This window comes from Haliotis rubra, unplaced genomic scaffold (genome assembly GCF_003918875.1).
Source record: "Haliotis rubra isolate DU_JTF1 unplaced genomic scaffold, ASM391887v1 Scf57, whole genome shotgun sequence".
In the NCBI taxonomy this organism is placed as follows: Eukaryota; Metazoa; Mollusca; class Gastropoda; order Lepetellida; family Haliotidae; genus Haliotis; species Haliotis rubra.
The window spans coordinates 1,343,120-1,364,677 of NW_025767268.1; the positions used below are offsets into that span (position 1 = coordinate 1,343,120).

Here is a 21,558-nt window from a genome sequence, read left to right on the forward strand (position 1 = left end):
AAAGATGTTGCAGTTCACTTACAAGATATATTTCTGTTAGGGTCTTTTCAGCTGAACAGTTGCCTTGCCTTTGCATGTGTTTGTCAAGAAACTGTTGTGGATGAAACCCTCACCAGAACACCTAGTATCATCACTATAAGAGAATAGACACATGCTTATGCCATAGTCAGAGTTGTATAGTGCATTCTTCTTTTAGTAGTAGGGAAGTTTTTATGATTATAGAAAGGATGCCCCTTAAATTCCCATAATTTTTTATTTTATTTTGACCAAACCACATGAAGCAATAAATACTGTCCTTCTTGCCTGAGCTTTGTAAGATCTTCAGACACTGATGTATGTATAGACTAACAACTAGTCTCTGAAATGAACTTATTTTACGGAAAAAAGTTCATAGTAAAAAAAATATATATATAATGAAAAGGAGCCATGAGACTTTCTTTGAGGAAATCTAGACTTGCCACATTTTCTAGACTTGCGAGGGCTTTCTTGGATATATTTGCTTCAGGGTCTGTACGACAGACTAATGTATGTACAGAGCTTCTGTGTCTGGGGCCCACTGAGGGGACATTGGTGCAAGTATTATACGATAGGCCAACACCAGTAGCCAGCATGTTTGTGTGCTACTTTATAGAACTTACATCAGCTCTACTATGCAAAGTTTAGAATCAAGATTTGGCCCATTAACACTTTGGAATGTAGGCAGCAGGGAAACACGTCATGTGCAGAAGCAACTTGTTACCTGGATTGTTGTGGTTACGGTGAATTGCCTGAAATGTATGTGCTTCCAGTCTTGTGATTGGTCAGTCGGTATATAGTATATGCACTGCCTTGCCAATAATTTGGATTAGATTGCTTGAGTTTATTTACAACATTTACTAAAAAAAGATATCCTTTTCAGAAGCATATGTTAGATAAATTGGGGAAGCTATATAACTGGCCTTATGTTCATGCAACTGTTATTTTCTCCTGTTACTGAGCTGAAGGACACTTTGATGGTGAAATCTGTAATGATAGAGAGTATCCTAAAATTCTTTTTATCATGATTGATGATGACAGAAACATTTTGTTCAATTGTATAAAATCACTTTTATGTTTGCTTCCTTGGTGTTCAATGTTGGCATTATGATAGGCAAAAATAATTTTATGTGCAGGGTTTGGCGTGAGTAGCTATTCCAGTATGTGGTGTATGCGTACAAATTAATTTCAATGCTGACATTTTTTCATGATGCTTTCATAATGGTTCATAACACATTTTGTATGCTGTTCATTAAAAGTTCATTTAGCATTTGATATAAGATATTTTACTTGGGCCTGTTTTCGAGAAACTGCCTCTTTGAAATCAGCCATAGTATCAAATGTCATCACAGTTGAGTGTCCAGGAAATATTCCTTGAGAGCCTTATTTGCATAAGCAAAGGAGGGTGTGACTGTTGCCACACAACTGATCATGTCCTGCTAGTCTTCTTCATCATCAGAATCCACTCAGCTAATTCCGTCATGATTTTCATGACGAGGAAATGTCTCGTTACTCAGGCATTCATTAACAATTCTGTCTTGGTGTGCTTGGAGACTTGGCGTGCAATGGACTCTTGGAGAATCAGTTCAGTTCTTGGAGAGTCAGTTCAGTAGGAATAATTGCTGTCTTCTTCAGTTCAGTCCCAATGTTCCACAAGTCTGACTGGGAATGAGGCAGTTCTTATTCCCCATTAATGAAATAAATGAAAAGTCTAAATAATGATGTCTGACATTTAATACGCCAAAACAGAAACAACAATAGGAATAAAAGCAAGAAAAAATCCCCGAACTACAGGTTCACCCAAGGTGGGAATGTTAACCAAACATCTATTTTGAATGTCTTCCCGATAATGGAAGTAATTTCTGATTAGAAATTTCTAACCCTTACTGGAGTTCTATGGATGACTTTGTCAGCAATAACATGTTTTATCAATGTTGAGCTATTCAACTCTGTCGACAGCTACTGACTACAAAAAGCATGAGATTTGCAAAACCATGTGCACACCGTATCGCGACGGGTGTATTCGAGCAAGCTAACCCAATAAAAACCAAGAACAGCTGTTTCCTTCTGTTCACTCATGGTGGAATGTCATCGGACTCGGCACTGTCAGCTTCAGTAAATACAGCGGTCGCACAATAACCCAACTTTTCTGGAAATATTTCTGATGTGACAGCTAGTGACTTGTCACCATGCTCAGTGAAACAGCAGGATTGCGATCAACATGGTTTCTTTACAGAAACAGAGTAGCATACTTGTCATCCTCTAGTGTTTGTAATGTTATTTGAGATTCCTGATTATATCCTGCTTTTTCAACTTGACGCTGTGTTAGGTGGCTGGAATACGAGTTAAATGTACGCAAGATTAGACACAGTTTGATACACAGGGAAGTTGTCAAAACACATGACAATCTTGTTTTGTTTGACCATGCCCTATCTTCTCAGTCCTCTTTACACATGAGTTTATGATATTTGGGCATATTTGGGATCGATTATCACTATACCGGTAGGTTAATGCACTTTTAGATTATTCATTATATAAGTTGCACTTACACTGAAAATGAGTGAGTGAGTATGGTTTTACGCTGCTTTTAGCAATATTCCAGCAATATCATGGCGGGGACACCAGAAATGGGCTTCACACATTATACCCATGTGGGGAATCGAACCCGGGTGTTTTAACCACCAGGCTTCACAAGCAGAAAATGCGGGTACAATTGTGAAGTCCATTTCTGGCCCCCACCCCAATATTGCTAAAAGCTAAAACCAAACTCAGTCAGTCAGTCAATACACTGAAAATGAAGGTAGTGATCATTTATTCCAGAGTAGAACTCCAAAATTGTTCAATATACTGAGAGAAACAAATAAAGGATCACAGGAAAATTCAAGCGTTCCTTTATTATCCCCAGCAACAACGAAGTTGCCGGGGGTATAGAAACGAGTTCCGTCCTGTCCGTGCGTCTGTCACACTTTGTCCAAAGCATATCTCCTAAACTATTGGTGATAGCTTAACCAAACTTGGTACACATGTCAAGCATGATCCCTAGATGTGCCTTTTGGGGTTTACTACGTTTAGACCCAGATATGAATTTAATTTTTTGCGGTTTCCATGGAAACGTGACTTAGGCTGTGGCTATGAGGATGTCATCTTGTCCGGAGCAGATCTCCTAATCTATACATGCTAGCTTCATCAAACTTGGTACACATATCAAGCATGATCCCTAGATGTGCCTTTTGGGGTTTAGATCCACATATGAATTTGATTTTTTGCTGTTTCCATGGAAACATGACTTAGGCTGTGGCTATGAGGATGTCATCTTGTTGCATTTTACATGCTAGCAATCAAGTTGGTACATATGTCAACTGAACCTTGATGGTTGTGCTCCTCTCTGGTGCAGATCTTTCAATACCTTTCAATACTCTCCTTCCAATTTGCTGTATACACTCCAAAAAAACATTGGCATAAACAACTTATAACTAGGTAGACATATTGTCTAAAGAGTATTTTTGCCGTTCTACTGGGGTTGTCTATTGATGACTTTGTCTTTACCCCTGTAATTTTCCAGTTTTCATCACCACACTGCTAATTATTTGTTTCTCTCAGTATATTTCAAGGGTAAAACTTGGTATTTAGAAGACTCAAGCAAGAACTTGGTTCCTTTTAAAGTGTTGTTTTGTCTTCACTGAGCTGAAGTTATCAATTGTAATGAGCCAGAAATGAGGTATACATAGCCAAATTCCATTTCCAATTTGCATCAGATCAAGGGGATTGACTCTTGCTTTTCATAACAAAATTAGTAAGTGAAAGCAACAATATTGATCAACACTATCATTTCGACCTACCCAAACATGTTACAATTTATGCCTGAATGCATGCATGATGCACATGCATCTTGAGTTCAATGTTGTGTTTGTGCGAACTCTTCCCTTTCCACTAACAAAAACATTTCAAACCTCAGTCTCAAACAATATCTCGGTGTCAGGGGTTTTCGACGATGTAAGACAAAAACGTTTTTTTATCTGTAATACCATTTAAAAGTTTTTATTTTACTAACCTTGAGTGATAAAGGATATATTCATCTATTTCACACAAAAACATGAGCCATATTTTTGGCTCCGCACTGCAAGGGAGTGTTGTGATCACGTGGCTTCCTATTTATATATTGCCTGTCACCAGCAGACGACTGATCTAACTGATTTTTCTATTTCTATTTTTTGTTATAAAGGCAACTGATTTTGCATCTGAAGTGGTATTAACGATCTCGGGTAAATAATATTGATGTTTGTTTGCTTTTTATATAACTTTACTTTCCGATTTCCATTGTCAATAAAACTTCTCACGACAGCGACTTGGCACCCGCCCTACCAGTGAAACTGTTTGTGCACTCCGATCGCACAGGTACTCCCCCGATATAGCGCGTGAAATGCAATCGTCGAAATCACCAGAACGTCGAATTCAGCTCGTGTTGGGATACTTTATTGGGCAATACAGGCTATATGACCATGATTCATGTTTTCCTCAAACTTGACTTACGTGTACATTTCAGAAAAAATAGGTTTAAATATTCCATTGATGCTTAATTGTCATTTCCAATATTACAACATTTTTTTTGCCTTTCAGTATATCTTATTTCTACAACATATCAGTAATAAAAACAATAACATATAAATGGTGCAGTATTTTTTAGACTGAATGAACAAACTGATCATGAATATATATTCTGATATAAATGTCACACATAATAACAATGCAAGGACTGTGATCTATGAATATCCCCAGAAATTTCCTATTAGTAGTTTTTATTCGAGACATTAATTGGCCTACATGTCTCTGAGAGTTTGAATAATAAGAATACACCAGTAAACGTGAAAGTAGATCAGATCTTCACAGCTGCTTCCTCTAATGATACGTTGTGCTTCTTATGTGCCTGTTTTGGGTATTTTGAATGACTGGTTACTGAAGAAAGACTTAGCGACATCTTGGCTAATGAGTATCATATTGTGTGCCATTTGTGAAGAGCTTGAATGGTGCAATTTTGGTACCTAGAATACACTCAGCTGATGCTATATGTTATATAGGTATGGTTAATTCTGTACCGATGGTAGGAAACAAATCCATCATTTCATCACAAGGTGTCATTTCCCATAACTGAGTGTGGATTCCAGGTCAGGATAGGTCCCCAGTACATCATTCTTGTCATAGAACCTAGGATCTATTTCCAACACTCTGTGACTGCTACTTGTCAGAATGGCCTGATGATGGCTTGGGTTGGTACTGACAAATGATATTTCTCGTTCAGACTCAGTAATTATATACTAGCCACATAAAGAAACTGTACACACAGAAAATTCCTTCAGAATTAGAATACAACACAGAAAAGACGCAATGATGTAGACACTTTATAAGCTGAAGTATCGGACCACAACAAAATGTCAAAAGAACATGAACAATATCCGTAACGAATGGCGTCAGAAGTTCAAAATCAAGTAGGAGGTCACACGACGAAGTCACAAAGTCAACAACGGGTATGACCACCATGTGCGTGAAGCACAGCAGTGCATCGACGACGCATAGAGGCTACCAAATGAGCACTGAAGGCCTGGGACGTGGTCACTGCCGTCTGGAACCTGTGTCTGAGATGAGTCACCCGAATCCATCTGTCCTGTCTTGGCGTCGTGATGTCGGGGACGCCCAGAACATGGGTGGTCGGCGACGTCATTACTGTTTTGATAATACCTGACCAATGCAGATATTGTGTTATGATGGCATTGGAAATGTGCTGCCACCTGTTGTTGGCTCATTCCTGCTCGAACCATTCCAATGGCTTCATGGCGTTGAGCAGATGTTGAGCTTGGCATGATGTGCATGTGACTTCTCATGTGAACGGTTGAATGACCAAGCTTTTGACAGTGACAGCAATTCACATGTTTCACATGTTGCAGAGATGCCAACCCTTACGCTTTGGGCGTAATTATTACGATTTTGACCATTAAATTACGCCATTACACTTAATCTGCAAAAATTACGCTTTTCTACTCGTTTTGCGAAAATCAATAAAGTGGATAAAATGTCACAGGGAATTTTTTTCATAACGCACTGGTGCAGGGGTTCAGAAAAAACAACAACTTATAACTTAAAAGGTAAATAATCTTGTCTAGTGATGTTTAATTGCAAATTTGACGTCTCTACTGACAAAGTCGTCTTCTGTTGTTTGTTCACGCGTTGTGATATGATGTCTTACCCCTGGGAAAAATGTTTGACGAAAGCATAACCCATGGATAAGACGACCCCCTTCTACAGACTGCTTTTTTTGGTCCTCAAAATTCGGCTTATAGACGGTCATATACGGTACTCTTAGCATTACGCTCATTCCAATTAACTTGTAAGGAATTTAAGTATTTGTGTCGCCTGACCAACAATTTTTTGATGTATGGAAGTTCATAATGATTGTTTTTGTGTATTTCTGTCTAGAATCTTTCCTATTCATGTGAATAAACCTTTTTAAAAGTAATTTTTATAAAGTTATCACCTTTCACTAAGTAAGTGTTTTAAGTATTACACTTTTTAGGTCCAAATTACACTTTTTCACATCCAGTATTACACTTAGGCCCAAAATGGGGTTGGCATCTCTGCATGTTGTCTGCAGCTGCATGGGCTGCACATGCAGTAACACATTGCAAGTCCACAGGCCACCATCAATGGCGTCACGTCGCCTGGCACGTGCATGAGCGTTTGATTGTTTCCAATACTTGCTATGTTCACTCCTGTATTTATGTATAAAGATGCTGTGTGCCTATATCTATATTTTCTGTGTGCACAGTTTCTTTATGTGGCCAGTATATATTGCTGTGGTGCTGCTGGAATATAGTTGATAGCAACATGAAGCTTCAGTCACTCACTCACTCATTTCCAGTAAATGAAGTATGCCATAAGTGATAATGCAGAAGATCTGCATCACCTCACACTCATAATAATCATCTGGACCATTTATTGATATTATGAACAATGATCCACGCCTTGTTGGCATAATATCAGCTACCTCACTAATAAGCTTCACAAGGTGATGCATTTGGTCTCTAATGACCAACATACAAAGCATTTGGTCAGAATCTAATGAATCCAACATAGTGTGAAGCCCATTTCTGGTGTTCCCCGCCGTGATGTTGCAGAATATTGCTAAAAAGCGTAAAAAACATGTCCAGAATCGGCGGTGGGGTAGCCTAGTGGTTAAAGCGTTTGCTCTTGCCACGCTGACGACCTGGGTTCGATTGCCCACATGGGTACAAGATGTAAAGCCCATTTCTGGTGTCCCACATCGTGATATTGCTGAAATTTTGCTAAAAGAGGGGTAAAACTTGACTCACTCACTCACTCACTAATCCAGAATCCCTGGAACGTAACAAGTCATAAGAAGTCTACTTCAGTTTGTCTTACCTTCACAAACTCACTTAGTGTGCTGCCCAAGTCAATCGGTTCTGAAATCAAAGCATGCGCCATGTGAACTGTAAATGTTACTGAAACTCTTACAGATCATTAATCAGTGTGGCTTTGCCATTGGTAACGTCCTACAGGTATGTGGACAAAATACTGCCCTCTTTTCAGCTAATGTGTGATGTATAATGTTCCAGTGCTACAGGGAACACAGCTGCTTCATGTATGTACTTTGGTCTGTGGGGTCTTTTTTGTTTGGGGGATGTTTATTTTTTGTGTAATTTTTAAATGCCACTCTGAGCAGTGTTCCTGCTATTTCAGTAACCTGTAAATAATCACATCTCGACCAGAAAATCCAGTGATTGACATCACGAGCATCAATCTACACAACTGGGATATGATGACATGCATCCAGAGGATGTGGGGTAGCCTGACAGTTAAGGTGCTTTTGTTACGCCAAATGCCTGGGCTTGACTCCCCACATTAGTACAATGTGTAACGCCTATTTCTGGTGTCCGCTGGCATGATATTACTGGAATATTGCTGAAAACTACGTTCAAACCCAACCATCAACCCATCAACCCACTCACTCACTCACTCACTCATTCACTCACTCTCGTAAGAGGCGACTAACGGGATCGGGTGGTCAGGCTCACTGGCTTGGTTCAAACACATATCGGTTCCCAATTGCGCAGATCGATGCTCGATGGATCTTGGGCCAGACTGTTGATCCACTGGATTGTCTGAGTCCAGACTGAGCGATTATTTCAGACCGCCGCCATATACATGTAGCTGGAATATTGCTGAGTGTGGCATAAAACTGAGCTCACTCACTCACTCACTCACTCACATCTGGCCTGCATACTGGCAAGTCCTGGGTACTCTTGGTATTACATATTTTGGGTCCAGGGTATTATAGTGCAGCACATTTGAGATGTACAAAACCTTTCGTGAAACAAGTAGGTACTGATGATTTGAGTGAATACTGTCTACAAATAATAATTACAGATCTTCCTTGCTTTGCAATGTTGTTGAAAAAGTGTTTTGTTTAACTGACATCTTTTATCACTGTTTGCTATCACTCAGTGACACTGTGTGGTTTTAATAGGCACTCTTCCTTTGTCATTTTTGTAGATGCCTGAGGCACTTATGGCAAAGTTGTATTTGTAATAGGCATGATCTGTTGCGTATATGTTGTATTGTTGTAAGCATTCTTCTTCTAATTTTTCAGGGCGGTGGGGTAGCCCAGTGGTTAAAGCGTTGGCTCGTCACGCCGAAGACCCGGGTTCGAATCCCCACATGGGTACAATTTGTGAAGCCCATTTCTTATGTCCCCCGCCGTGATGTTGCTGGAATATTGCTAAAAGCGGCGTAAAACCAAATTCAGTCAGTCAGTCAGTCTAATTTTTCAATTGTAATCTGTAGTATAGATTAGGAAATATTGGTAGAAACTTGCCGAGGATACTTACAGTTACAGAGTACAGTTTTATCAAGGCAGTTAACTACAACAGATAATGATCATGTTCAATTTCACTTTGTCGTGTTCATGTTCTGACATGAGGATTTTGAATTAAATTCCCACATAAATCAATAATGCAATCATTGTTTTTATTGATCATTAGAAGATATCTACATTGCACAATTTCATTTTATTTTATCAATATATTTATAATGTATGGGACTGGTTTGCATTAATGTCCAAGGTAGTTTGAAATCAATATATAAAAACTATTACCTGTGGCAACAACTGGATGTCTGGAAATGATACAGAGGTCTGATAAACAAAGTGGGTTTGTTTTCTGTTGATCCAGTTTTACCTGTTAATCCCAGTTGCACACATACCTCAGTACTGATACTGAATGCATAATGACACTTCATTGTGTCAGTTGTACTCTAGCTGTAGACTCAACAAAACATGATATATTTACTATATGTGTTGTTTAAATCTGACTGAGCAATATTTCAGCTATATGATGGCAGTCTGTAAGTAACCTGGTCTGGACCAGACATACCAGTGATTGTGAACGACAATCCATGCCATCAGTGAACAATAACACACAAACAACCAAGTCACCAAGCCTTACTCCCCATGTATATGGCCACCTCATAAAACTATGCCAGGTTGTTGGGGACCTAGTCTCACAGTCCCTGAACCACATTATTTCCCCTATAGGTTCAGGAATTAAATGGGTTTATTTGTTATTATCAAAATTATGTGTATTCAGGGACTAAGCGTTTGTCTATTGGAGACCTAGTCTGACTCAGAATCCACACTCCCATGGGGTCTTTCTCTCTAACAACCTCTTCGAAACACTGAATAGTACATATCATTTTAGAATGAGGGTAAACAGGCAATTGTTAAAGATTGGCTGTGTCTTCACGGATCTCTAGATCACCCATTTCAACCTGTGTACAATGCAACCTGATAGACCAGTGCTTATTGGTGCAGCAAGGAATCCTCCACGGGAAGAATATGCTACATATCACAAATGCAGGTTAACAACTACAATAACAAGTCAGCAGGTGATGTATTATACAGTATACTCAGTGAAACAATGACTAAATACATTATTTGACATGTTTTACCATGTTGACAGTGTTATGACAGTTACCAATGACCACATTACTGTAAAATTAAATATATAGCAGTGTTGACTATCATCCAGACTGGCGTGGATATATATCGAGCTTATCTCGTTTTGATAAATAACATTAAATTTCAAGTAAAAACACTCTTTTTAAAAACTTCATAAGTTTTAGTCTGGTGATCATGAAAAATGAATCGAATTAATGAAGGAATATGGTTTGATTCACCCAAAATGCCAGTGAATTGTAACAGCCCTAGGGTTTATAGCAAGTTATTTTATTTATAGTTTGTGGGGGGTGACAGAAAGGTTTAATAATTCAAATATTTTAGTATCATCAGGGCAGGTTCTAGAAAAATATTCCAATATTTCTGAAGATATGGAATGGAAAGTGATGGAAAACACACTTAAACCAGAATATTGAACTTGATTGTTGATAAATGTTCAATCATTCATCTGGAAAATCATATTGGAAGTTTAAGGAATCTATTGGAAATATATTACTAATATTTAATAAACACACCCTAAATTGGCAAATAAAACAGTGCTATCAAATTGATCTGGTATTCATGATGGGTTCATTCGCTGGCATTAATTTATGGTTATGGCATGGTGGCCAACAGGTTGTCAGACACACACGTGCAGTCCATATTAAACTGTATCATACCCCAGTGCCATATAGTAACCAGTTGGTTTCAGCCCTTAGCTGCCTGCTTTACACTCTCTTCCATTGATTTCTTGTGGCAGACATAAATAGCTGTGTTGGCGAGATCCTCCCTATCTTCCTATATGAGGAATGCTACCAGCCACCGCATCACTGCTAGCGCCCTCTACTGGCTGACGAAACCTGATACATGCACTGAGAGACAGAGGCTGCAACTTGGTGTGTACATCATGAGCATGCACACGTGTGTGCACCCGTCCCTTGTTCGAATGTTCATGTTTTTCTTCCTGTCCGACTTTCTTTGATCAATGGACTGACCAGCAATTCAGTGACAAAGTGATAGATTTGGATGCATTGTTGGATAACCATCTGTCTCAGGGAATCACAGACGTTGATCTTGGTGTGAGCTGGGAATCCATGCTTAACTGTCCACTGTGTGACCACAGTGTATCATCTCTGACCAGTCTCAATTCAGTGACTCTTTTGTGTGAGGACTCGAGTCCTGTCCCCTCAGTACATTCAATTTCTGCTCAGTGTGAAGGCTTGCTGTTAGGATAGGCCGACAGCCTACCGGTATTTCATCATGTGTTCCTGGTCCAACCAGCACCTGATTGTAAGACGGTGACAGCTGAAGTACACACATCCCCAGTGGGCAGGGATTACTGCTAATCTCAGTGCACGCTCCATGTCTCAATGATCTCAACAGGAGGAGCACACTGACACTCAAAAGGCAGCAATATAAAAATTCTGTGAGTAAAGGACCAAAGGTGACAAGTTGCATCATACCTGCCGTTATGCACATACAGAACTGATCTGAGAGACACGTGTTTAAATGTACATTTATAAAATCATTAAAACATATCAGAACACAAAAAGGAAGATTAAGCCCAGCCATTCTAGACCTGCAACCCTGCACGTACACAGCATTAATATCCGTAATAGAAGGCCTGGGTCCTGTCATTGATCTGTGAAGCTGTTTATCCTCTCAACGTTCTGCTGCCGACTTCGCTCCCTTGTGAGACCCACGAAATTAAAAATACTCTACCTGGGTATAGACATACATTTGTCTCTGAGACAGTTCAGCAGCAAGGTCAACTTTGAGTCAGGTAAGACGGTTGGATAATATATTCTTGATTGTTGATTGGATAATATCAAGTATGGTTGTATTTTTGTGTGTAACTACCTGATAATTATCTATGCATGCTAAGGCACAGTGTAATTATTTTTATTGACAGTTGATAGGAAATATTATTGTTTTATGAGTGCCTCTTTTTGCTATTGAAATAAAAACAATTTAAGGGATAAAATTAAAATTGAACTATTTTAGCACTGTAAATAGTATTACACATGTTTGAAAGATAGATAGTAATGAACTTCTACTGATAGTGGTATTGCCAAGCTGTAATTTGATACAATTATAGAATGAAGTTTAATCAGGGTATATCTTTTGAGCTATATATTATTATTTATATTATTTTTATAATAATAGGATTATTTTTTACCACTACTATTTGAATTATGTAATATATTTGACAGTTCAATGAAAGCTATAATATTAAGTCATTGAGTGTTTAGTAAATCACAAGACAACACCGATTAATCATGTTCAAGTTTTCTTCTGACTAATCAATTTTCTGTGAGTAACTCGATCATCTTCAACATTTCCCTTATTTGTGATCAATATTCTATATGTAACTTGGCAATATGGGGAGATATTGAATATATCCAATTCAGATCAATAAAATATTCCTGCAGAGCAAATATTTACTGGTACAATATACTTTATTGATTAATATTCAAAGATATTGGCTGGCAATCAATATGAATGGATGGAATGTGTTTCTAAGCAAACTATAAAGAAATAGCCACTCCTTGATAGATTCTTCACAGGGTCGGCCTCCTGGTGGGTAAATGCAAAGGAGTAGTTTTAGACAGGTATGTACTGCTCAAAAGAAATTAAAGAAAACCTGATTTTCAAATATGACAAACAGGTCATCCACCATGGCCATGATGGCGTAACAGTTTAACTATGGCCATATGAAATTTTTGTGTAGTATTTATGTAGTATGTATTGCACCAAAATATTGGGTAGTATATATTGCACCAAAATATTGGGTAGTATATATTGCACCAAATATTGGGTAGTATATATTGCACCAAAATATTGGGTAGTATATATTGCACCAAAGTATTGAGTAGTATATATTGACCAAAATATTGGGTAGTATATATTGCACCAAAATATTGGGTAGTATATATTGCACCAAAGTATTGAGTAGTTTATATTGCACCAAAATATTGAGTAGTATATATTGCACCAAAATATTGAGTAGTATATATTGCACCAAAATATTGGGTAGTATCCCGGTGTCAGGGGTTTTCGACGATGTAAGACAAAAACATATTTTTTATCTGTAATATCATTTAAAGTTTGTATTTTACTAACCTTGAGTGATAAAGGATATATTCATCTATTTCACACAAAAATAGCGTTGATGAAATCGTATCGGCGAAACTGTTGCCGCTCGTAACATCCGGGTGTTTTGTATGGGTTTTCGAGGATGAGCCATACTTTTTGCTCCGCACTGCGAGGGAGTGTTGTGATCACATGGCTTCCTATTTATATATTGCCTGTCACCAGCAGACGACTGATCTAACTGAATTTTCGCTTGCTATTTTTTGTTATAAAGGGAACTGATTTTGCATCGTAAGTGGTATTAACGTTCTAGGGTAAATAATATTAATGTTTGTTTGCGTTTTATATAACTTTACTTCCCGATTTCAATTGTCAATAAAACTTCTCACGACAGCGACTTGGCACCCGCCCTACCAGTGAAACTGTTTGTGCACTCCGATCGCACACGTACTCCCCCGATATAGCGAGTGCAATGCAATCGTCGAAATCACCAGAACGTCAAATTCAGCTCATGTTGGGATATATATTGCACCAAAATATTGAGTAGTATATATTGCACCAAAATATTGAGTAGTATGTATTTTGGGGGGTGAGCCTAGCGGTTGGATCATTCGCTTGCCACACCAAATACCCAGTAGTTATTTCAAATCTGGGTACAATGTGTGAAGCTCATTTCACTGTCCCCAATGTGTTATTGCTGGAATATTGCTAAAAATGGGTATTAAATCATACTTGTTCACTCTATCATATTACTTTTATTTAACACCCAGTTTGAGGACATCTTTGTCCATTAACTGTCTAGTGATGTTTTCAGCATGAAGTGTATTTGGTTGGACCATATATTAGTATAGAAAGGAAGGTACACAGAGATATTTTTCATGTATAGACACTTACAGACGATAAAATGGTCTGAGGTGATTGGTTGTTAGGCACAACTGTAGCGTATAGTGGTAAGGTAAGGACCCTTTTTGAACCCCTGGAAAAGTAAAATTTTAAATTACTGAAAACTTTAACATATTGGTTTGCAAAAATAGCTCTAATTTTCAATGTCTGAGCTGACTGCTAAACTAAGCCCTTGTTGATACACATCCATGTTTCAGATATAATTAAGTGCATAAGCATGGCGAAGATTAGTAGTACACAGTTGTTCCAAAATGGGTGTGATCTTTATGCTAGTCTGTGAAAAGAAATGATTTTTTAAACTGTTTGTAACTGACTTGAGCTATATATCCTGAGAATACCACCTTTAGTCGAAGTCTCAAAGAAAGTTCAGAACTCATTGTACAAAGGGGCACACGTAATCAATCAGACATCTCAGATCAATCAACCCTTTCTACACAGCTGTATTTCCAGTTAAAAATGGTTATTTTCACACAAGAATTTATACACAGACTTTCTGGCTGAGCACACTGGGCTTATAAACATTACATGCTGATTGTCTAGAAGCTGGTTAGAGGTTGGTTGGTTGAGTGAAGGCTGAATATTATGAATATGTTACTTATAATTATGCTGAATCAGTGGTCCAGAAACACTCTTATCATGTTCATGAAACACTCCAGTTCGGACATGCATAACTCAATCAAGCTATTAATTAATTATCGAAACATTAGGGACCGTTCATGATTTATAGGTGTGGGGTGTGTGTGTGTGTGTGGGGGTGATGATGATTTTTATGGAGAAGCATGTACAATATGAATAACCCACCCTAAAATTTATGTACAAAATCAATTAACCCCCCTCCCCTTCCCATAATTTCTAAGCATAGTTTTAAACATATTTTTATGTACAAAATTGCTGAACCCCCCTAGCTCCCGGAACAAAATGGGTGCCCCCCCCTTAAATCATCATCTCTTTCTCCTCTTCCCCCCCCAAAAAAAAAGAAGAAGAGAAAAGAAAATTCCATAAATTATGAACGGTCCCTTAGGAGGCGATATGCTCCAGACTAATATTCTCCTACCCTTGCAGTGATTGGTCAGAACAGATTCTCACACCCCATTCTTGGGTCGGAGCCATTCAAAATAGGCATAGGTTGTTATGATATGTTTTGCTTATTGGAAATCGTTGGTGATAAATCCCTCTGCTGACCCAAGTGAGCTACAGTTCAGTCATTGCTGAGGAAATACATTGCTAAATAAGCATTTGTATCTGGAAAGCAAAGCAGATTAGTCATTGCGTGGTTTAGCAAGTAGTTTGTTTGAAGTCCCAGGGTAACAAGTACCAGCGCCTGAGAACCCATCCCCCTGGGGACCAGGTCGTTATTCAACCAGGTCCAATAGTGTTTACATGGCTGGAGAGCATTGTCACAGTCTGAAGTGTGCAGTACAGTCACCCTCAATAGAACCCACTCATCTGTTGGTAGATGACCAGTTGAATGATACATGAATACTTACATACATCCAAAACACAGGTATCAAACCTTGTGATGCTCCCTGGCAATAATAGACTCAGTTGTGTGTGAGGGTTAAACCTAGTGCCTATAGGCAGTATGAGGTGTATACTCACCTGCAGGTTGAGAATGAGAACTGGAATGTCGATTGATCCACAAATATTGGAACAAATATGCAACAACATTTGAGCAGAGATACGTTAGGTGTATAAATATGTAATATGTCTTTGAAACAGGTACAGTTTCAGTATGTGTATGTGCTAGGCATAGAGTGAATGAGGTTGAACATTGTTTGCAGGTTCAATTCAGCCAGTATCTCCAAATTTTGAGCTGATGTAGTGAATAGAATATAGAATCTGACATGATCATCCAGTAATTTAACCACTTTAAGCATAAACGATTTTGTTAAAAGTATGGAAGTGTCTGACAAAATGGTTATCTTTACCCTGGGTGGTTGAATCACTTCATACCAGTGACAGATTTGGGAGGGTGAAATCTTTGAATGTTTGAAATAATTCTTACTACTTAATTCAGAGGTTCTCAATTGGTTGATTTGTAAGCTTTAAACTAATTTGCAAGTCTGCTAAGGGTGATAATGTAATGAAGTCATTGATATGAATGGTAACAAATAATTTCATTCTTGTAAACTGTTTGTAATATTATTCAGCAATATTCCAGCTATGTGATAGTGGTCAATAAATAAGCACGTCTGGACCAGACATTCCAGCGGTTGAAATCATGAGCATCGATCTGTACAATTATGATGACATACATCAACCTACTCAGCGAACCTCACCACCCGATCTGACCACCCCCGTGGTGTAGTGGTTAGAGCGTCCGCCCGGAGAGCGTAAGGTCGCGATTCTATCCCCGACCACGTCATACCAAAAGACGTTAAAATATGGTACTTGTTGGTATCTACCTGGCGCTCGGCATTAATGGGTACAACAAGGACTGGTCGGCTCGGAGTCAGTATAATGTGTCTGAGTGGGGTATTCATGCTTCACTGCGGCATGGTATCTCAGTGGGCTAGCACTATAAAACCAGCTAGTACAAGCAGCCGCACATACACATACATACGCATGCACGTCGTCATATGAGCGAAATATTCTCAAGCACGACGTTAAACCCAATTTCACCTCGCCTCCCCACCCTATCTAGTTATTCACCCCTTGCGACAAGCATGGCTTTGCTGAAAACCAGCTCAGTGTCTTTATTCTATCATGGAGTAATAATTAATGGAGTGTTGATTTATACTAAAATTCATTATTGATAATGCTCCATGATAATTCATTGATTCATTGTATGGCCTGAGTTGTCTGGATATGGCTTGAAATAAAGATGGCATAAACCCCAATTCACACCTTACAATAGATCTGGACCAACTGACCCAAATCAATCATTGTGACCTTTCCAGCCCTGAAAGTCTATGGAGCATTCATGACCTGCACCCATCAGTAGGTGATGAGGAGACCCAATACCTCTATTGAGTAGTCAGGGTAAATTCCTCCCATTCCACAGCAATTGGCTATCTGGAACATCCATGCTGTTGTTTTAACGTAACCCACCTGGTCCTGGTCTTGCTCCTGGCAAGCTGATGTATGCTATTTACATCCCACAAAGCTGTAGTTCCACCCACCCTCCAGCTTGTAACACATGTCCAGACAGGTTCTGTGTCCATGGTCAAATGGATAGAGTGTCTGTTGCGTGGAATTGTTGATGGTTTGAACCCTGGCCATGTCGTACCAAACGATCCTGAAAGACTGCCCTTGTTGTTACCCTGCCATGTGATCAATGTCATACTAGGACTGGTTGACTATGAGTCCATATACGATGTCTGAGTTGGGTATAACACATGTTAAACTGCAGCATGGTATCTTGGTGGGCTATCACTATAAAACAGGCAGTAGTTCAGACGAGTACAGACTAATCAGAAAGTTCCCCCAGCTCAGCTTCCTACTGCGGTGTCCTCAGATGTTCCTGCAGAGAGTTATCCTACTGGAATGAATGATCTGATATTAATGGGATTGACATTGTGAATATATAGTGGTTCACAATACCTAATAAAAGTCACACAGTGTCAAATACATTAACTACATGTTGACACTGATAAGGTGTTTGAAAGAAAGAAAGGAGAGGAGGCTACCTCAAGACCCCCATTTACCCATTACATAACACAATTCTGTGATCTGTATGTAATGTCTAAAAGTGTTGCATACTAAGACAGATAATTACATGTCACAAGTGTTGCATTTTATGATAGTTACATGACACATGTTGTGTACTAAGACAGATAGCTACATGACAAACCATGTTTTATTGTGTACATTACAATATTTTTTCATAGAAAACAAGTTATATTCCAGGATCTGTGCCAGAAAGAAATATTACTCCCAAGGAGGAGTCTGAATGTATATTCTACACTGATTGGACAGCATGAGATTTGGATCCTGGTAATCAGGATGTTTGTACGTGCTTGCTCTCAGTGATCTATTGTTGTTTCTATTGCTCTTTGTTAAGACATTAGTTATGCTGTAGAATACTTCTTAGGTATTAAAGCAAATCCTGGACATAAATCATGGTCATGGGAGTGGTGGTCAGACAGGACTCATTCTTAATGGTCAAGCCATAGATAAATCATTTGTTCGATGATGTCTATGGTCATGAGATCTGTGTATAGAGTGTGCATTGTCAGATACTGATCTGTTGACTTGATCTGTGGAGTAGATTTTACAGAAGTCAATCAGCTCTGAAGCCATGTGGTGGGACTGTCTCAAACTGTGTTTCTGGTTATTTGATGTAAAATTCTATTGAAAAGAACATCATAGAGTTATGTTACTGAACTTATTCCATATTGCTACACTTGTGTCCCAGTCACCTTGCAGACTTTCTTCCCTTAGGCATCTCAGGAACCTCAGTATGATTTAGGGTTCAAACCCCGACTTGACAGCACCATATCTGTTCTCATTAATTTAACCAAACATCTACCATCACTCTACCATCACTACCATCCTCTATCACATCAGGCAGACATGCTATGATGTAACTAAAATAATGTTCTAACGAGTGATAAATCCATCTCACCTCTTAGCCACACACCGTACATGGCAGTGTTTAGATGGCAGTGTTTATTCGCGCTATACCGCGGTGTATTGCATAACAGCAAACATTGTATGTACTTGGGTGATTGCATGTCTATTTGATAAAGTTGACTTTTATTAGTATGATGTTCCACTGTCCGTGTGATTAATCAAGAAAACCCCGAATGTTTATAAAGCATCTGAAAACCAATAATACGAGGATATGTACAATAAACACTTTTTGACAATCCACACTGAATTTCGGTAGTTTACAACGTGACTAACCTCAGCACAACTTTGGATTTGTTGACAAGCTATTTCCAATGAAGATCCCAGTTAGAATTGATATTCAGTAACCCATGCTTGTCATAAGAGACGACTAACAGGATCAGGCTCTCTGGCTTGGGTGACTCATGTCATCGTATCCCAATTGCGCAGGTCGATGCTCATGCTGTTGATCACTGGATTGTCTGATCCAGATTCGATCATTTACAGACTGCCGCCATATAGCTTGAATATTGCTGAGTGCGGCATAAAACTAAACTCATCCATTCATTCATTCACTCACTCACTCACTCTTTCCAATGACGTAAAGATGTGTGATTGCTGGGGAACTCTTTTTTTTTATGGGAGCCACAGATTACCTCATGGTTTAACTGAAACCGTGGTATCGCGAAGAGGGCTATTGCGAGGGATGACAGTATATGGACAGAAGAGGGTATGACAAGGGAAGGTAACTCTACACTAACCCTTTAGTGTATAATTACTTCAGATAAACCAATCCCATGTTGCTTAATCATGGAAAAAACATGTCTAGATGTGGTAATTACAACTGTACTGTCTATATATAACTTGTCACCGTCAATATTCAGTCACATGTCCTTCAAATAATCATTAATTAACCAGAGACTTGTTTATGTAGTTGGAGGATCGCAGTCAAATAAAGTATGTCTGAATGCCATTGTGTGTACTTGATGCAAACAATCAGCCCACTGACATGTCATTATTCTTTGAATAAATAGTGCATTTGTGCTTAGACAATATTTTTGTCCAATTAGTATTGCATCACACGACCATTTGGAGTGTCGACAACTGGTCCATCCTGACATTCATACACGATGAATGTATTAGGCTGTATTTGTTATTGTGAAATGTTGCAACACTCTGACAGTTAGGTCTGCATGTTCAGGTAGAAAAGGTACTGTAAGCCTCCATGGTCCTAGTATGGTGATCTACCTTCAGTTGTTGGTAATCTATAGCCCATTTTTTATACTGTATTGTAGCATGTATAATTATTGTTTTGTGATAAATTGCTAGTTTTACGTCTTCAGCTGTGATAGTATAATGATTTTACTGTCCTTTATCAACAGATATTTATATTGTCTAATTCTATTTTCATATATTCAACTCTCATAGTCACGATATGACTGAACCCGTGAAGGTCCGGGTTAGAATGTACCTTCAGCAACCCATGCTTGTCGTACGAGGATCGGGTGGTCAGGCCCGCTGGCTTGGTTGACACATGTCATCGGTTCCCACTTGCACAGATCGATGCTCATGATGTTGATCGCTGGATTGTCTGGTCCAGACTCGATTATTTACAGACCGCCGCCATATAGCTGGAATATTGCTGAGTGCGGCGTTAAACTAAACTCACTCACTCACTCACGATATGGCTGAAATAATGTCGATGAGACTTTAAATCTAAACTCACTCACTCACTCACTCATGACTGCATGATATTACCGATATACCAGAATATCGCTTTTCAAACAATACGTATAGGAATATTTTTTCTGAGAACCAGTATATTGGGTAAGGAACATATAGGAAGTTTTTGTGATTATCTTTATGTTTTAAATTAAAATCTACACAGACATTCATTCACAACAAATGTTTTCCTTCGTTATTCAATGAGAAGAAGGCATACTGTAATACTATACAATTATAGACTCTTGTAGAGGTCGATATCGGTTTTTATTGACCTGAGTAAAACAATATCGACCGAGCTTGCGCGGTCGATATTGTTTTTCTCAGGTCAATAAAACCGATATCGACCTCTACAAGAGTCTATAATTGTTTTATTATATAATGAAAGAGAAACGGGTTTTAACATAAACTTTTAATGCACACACTGTGCCATCTATCCGAGTGATCTGATTGGCTGAAAAGCAGGGGAAGCCCCTTCGTACGGGATTCCTTGTCTATTTTTAGTAACCCAAGTCAATATCGTAATTTATCAGAAAACTCAAGTCAATATCGTGTTTTGTAGTCAATCATGTGACGGTCTTTGGACCAATCGTGGTACAGGAAAAATACTACCTATATAATAAAATAAATTGTTTAAAAAAGAAAAGAGAATCCCTGACTCTTTAACCTAATGTTGAGATTGCTGTATCAGAACCATAACAAGTGTGTTTAGGGATTTAAAATGAAGAAAATAGGATTGACATGCATGATTAGTGTCACTCACTGTCAAACACTTAAGCGCCCATATGTATCGCAATATGGGTACCTGAATTGCAATATATTGCAAAACAGTTTATTTGCCAATACACAGCCCTAGTGCCAGTCATACACTTTATTTAAACATTCACTCAGACATTATTCTTTTTGCATCCATATTCTTGTTGCCCTGTTAGGGATTACTGTTTAGAATTGGTCCCTTGTAATGTCTCAGACAATAAGGCTTGATGATGTGGATGGCCATCAGTTTGGACTGACTGAGTTTTGGTTTTACGCCGCTTTTAGCAATATTCCAGCAACATCACGGCGGGGGACACCAGATATGGGCTTCACACATTGTACCCATGTAGGGATTCGAACCCGGGTCTTCGGCTTAACGAGCCAACGCTTTAACCACTAGGCTAACCCACCGCCCCCATCAGTTTGGAATGTAGCTCCGACTCAGTATGGAATATTACCTACAATATCGGTCACTCACTGAAGTTGCCCACACTCAATTGTTTGCACACAGCATGATA

At 38.8% G+C, this 21,558-nt stretch overlaps 1 protein-coding gene and 1 long non-coding RNA gene across 4 annotated transcripts in view; one reads left to right on the forward strand and one right to left on the reverse strand.

Annotated features, from left to right (window-relative positions):
- The window catches only part of LOC124254238 (b(0,+)-type amino acid transporter 1-like), a 139,782-nt gene that overhangs the window by 43,577 nt on the left and 74,647 nt on the right, over positions 1-21,558 (forward strand). The window contains exon 1 of one of the 3 annotated variants that reach the window (XM_046688131.1): positions 10,878-11,798. The exons of the other annotated variants lie outside the window; for them this stretch is intronic. The gene's annotated coding sequence lies outside the window, so the exon portion shown is untranslated. Of the gene's footprint in view, positions 1-10,877; positions 11,799-21,558 lie in introns of those variants that run through there. 3 annotated transcript variants of the gene reach the window in all.
- On the reverse strand, positions 29-10,797 carry LOC124254255. Its single transcript, XR_006892430.1, has 3 exons — positions 10,696-10,797; positions 7,447-7,487; positions 29-133 (listed from the first exon to the last, which is right to left on the reverse strand). It is a non-coding gene; the product is annotated as an uncharacterized LOC124254255 (long non-coding RNA).